This window comes from Hydra vulgaris, chromosome 14 (genome assembly GCF_038396675.1).
Source record: "Hydra vulgaris chromosome 14, alternate assembly HydraT2T_AEP".
Lineage (NCBI taxonomy): Eukaryota > Metazoa > Cnidaria > Hydrozoa > Anthoathecata > Hydridae > Hydra > Hydra vulgaris.
In genome coordinates, this window is record NC_088933.1 from 1,406,749 (window position 1) to 1,410,000 (window position 3,252).

Genomic DNA, 3,252 nt, shown 5'->3' on the forward strand with positions numbered 1-3,252 from the left:
AATGCAGTTGAAGCAGACTGCTTGTGAAGTACTTAAAGTATGAAAAGTGTAAATCTTACAAAAAAGCTGATGCAGGGGTGTTAAGCTCATTGCTGCATCTTTTTATTAACTTGTTAATTATAAAGTGTTAAACATTTAACATTTTGCAAAAAGAAAGTATTTACATATGTTTTACAGAACTAGCTTACACGTTCCATGTAAATTTACGAACTCTGAAGAAGTTATTTTAACCTAAATTTTGAGATGGCTGATTAGGAGATAATCAATATTTTTTATTACTTTTTTTAACTCTAATATAACATCATCATTAAACTTTTAAAAACTTTGAGAAAATTTAGAAAAGGTTCAACAGGGTATGTTAGCTTACATATTAATAGGATGATAATTGGATATTACTAATCTATTTGAAAATTTAACAAAAGTAGTGATAATTACTGAACAGTTCTTTTTTACAGTTATATATTGAGCCGTTTACAAACAAAATGTATTGAAAACAAAAGACTCAACCACATAAATGCGAGTTATGACGTTTACTATAATAAAAAGAACTTTGTCGAAACAAGTTTCTAGATTTGAAGAAACATGTCTTAATTAGTAATTTATCGATTTTACTTAAAAAAAAAACATGACTTGATATCTATATTTATTACTAATATACAAGAGGTATAAACAAAAGTTAAAAAAACAACAACACTTAATTCAAAAGAAACTCAAAAAAGGCACATTTAACATTAATTACCATCAGTTGCAATTAAAGGACAAACATGTATACCATTTATAGAATACAATAACAAACATTTTGTTTAGGTTAACAGCTGCATGTCAACAAACATGCGTATTATATATACTGACTTTTAAAATTGAAAAAATAACATGAATTTGTATGTTATTTATAACTACTTTTTTACCCTTAGTTCTCCATAAAGGTGTGATACATTATAATCAATTTACTATATCAAAATGAACCAGTACACGTCAGATTATAGACTTTTTCTTATAGTTCATTATGCTACAATGTTTTGTAATCTTTTCTTAAAATATCAAGGGCAATCTGAGTCAGCTCTTGCTTACATTTGTTTTTAACTTGAGAATGTTGCAAATTACCTAAGCTAGCTATAACAACCTATATGTAATATTCTGAAACTTAAAAAGGTTAGTAATGCATATAATTTGTATATGAAAGTAACAAAGGTAAGGTTCTGAAAGCAATTAGATATTTTTTTAAATTTTCATAGCATGTTGTTAATTCTATTGATATTACAAGCTAATTTATAAAACCGTTGAGAAAGATCGGTTGTATGAGAATTGTAACATAGTCAAGATTCACCATCAGTTTTATAGTTTGTTGCAACGCTTGTCTTTTTTAATCTTTGTCTTAGAGTTATAAAAACCATTAGGAAACCAAACTACTTTTTTTAATTCTTTATTTTTAAGATTGTATTTTAAATTTCATGGGTGTTTTGACTTGTGAAGTTTTGTAAAATATGTTTTAAAGTAGAAGTACCATAATGTACAAAGTTTGATTAAAAAATCATAATTTTATTGTTATTATTACTTGATTTATTATGTTATTATTAACTTTTATTAATCTTTTTGATATTTGTTTTGATTTTGAAAAATGGCACTATTTCAAAATCGGTTTCAAAGTATGCGGCCCACTCCAACAACGAGACAGTTTATTCCTAAGCCCCAATGATATAGGACCGTCTTCCCAGTGGGCACGGGACATACTAAAAACGTCTTCTAAACGTCTTTTAAACGTATTGAACGTCTTTTGAACGCTCAAAAGACGTCTTTTTTTGATTTCGTGCCAATTGGGTTAAATGCTCGCCAAATATCAAAAACCCTACACAATCATATTTGCAATGTTAATCTTTAGAAAAAATTTAGATTTTGGAGCTTCATGATTTAATTTTTTTCCCTGGGCCCCGAGCCACCCAGTAAACTCGTCATGCTTAGCCTATGCATGGCCCACCAGCGGCGTCGTTACTAGCCCACCATTGTCCGACAAGCATGGTCCTATCCAAGTCTTGCTCACCATTTAACGCATGGTCCATGTATGACAGCCGTTTTGCTCTGCCAATGCCTTTTTTTAAGCTACTTTTGGTTCATTTTGTTTGTTTTTACTATTTATTGCTATTTTTATAAATAACCAATACTTTAATAAACGCAAGATTTTAACTCAGAGACTTTTGGGAGACAAATGCAAGATTTTAACTTAAAGATTTTAAAGTAAAACAAGTCAGGAAGAAAAAGGTAAAGCGGGGTTTGTCTACCTAAAAATGTCGCATGGCTGATATTGTGGATATGGATGGATTGTGGGATATTTTAAACTATAAATACACTGTCATTTTAGAAATAAGTTTTTTATTACCATGTATTTTCAATAAAATTCCCTTGCAATACAATACATATAAAATTTTAAGGTTTGCGAATGGTTAAACTTCTACCGTTATTTTAATTTGATGCTTGCGTGAACTAACATTTGGTACTTGTCAATATCTATATTTTTCTGCCTGTCAAGGTGATAGATTTAGCAATTACAACCAAGTCACCCAAAAATAGCCAAAAGTAACCAAAAATAGCCAAAAGTAAGCCAAAAGTAAGCCAAAAATAGCCAAAAGTAAGCCAAAAATAGCCAATAATAGCCACAAATAGCCAAAAGTGAAGAAATCGTAAAATAAGTAAAAAATTGTAACCAAAATAGCTAAAAATAAAGTAAGTGTAAAATAAACTATAAAACTCAGTAATAAGATTAAATAATAAGTAACAGATTTTTCTCCAATATATTAATTAAGTAATACATATTTTTACATATTATAAGTAATACAAAAAAAAAAAAAAAAAAAAGGAAGTATAAAAAATAAAGAAAGCAACAACAAAAAACTCAATAAGTGCGTACATATACAGTTGATGAGTTATTTGTTGTTGTTTTGTTTTATTTTATATATCAATTTCTATATCAATGAAACTTCTTGAGATGAAATATAAAACGAATATCTTACGTTGTTTATCCAAATAACAGAATTCATTGACTCCATGATAACATTAGATAACCGTGTTGTCTTCGAAAAAATACTCTCAATGAAATACTACATGTTAAAAATTATAAAAACACATTTCAATTATCTTAGAACTATAAACACATTGTGATTGACACAAATATACCTATAAATATTCTGTATTTCATCTTAAGACTTAAATACATTAAACACTTTTAACTTGCAAAGGAATAAAGCAAAAGCATAAAGG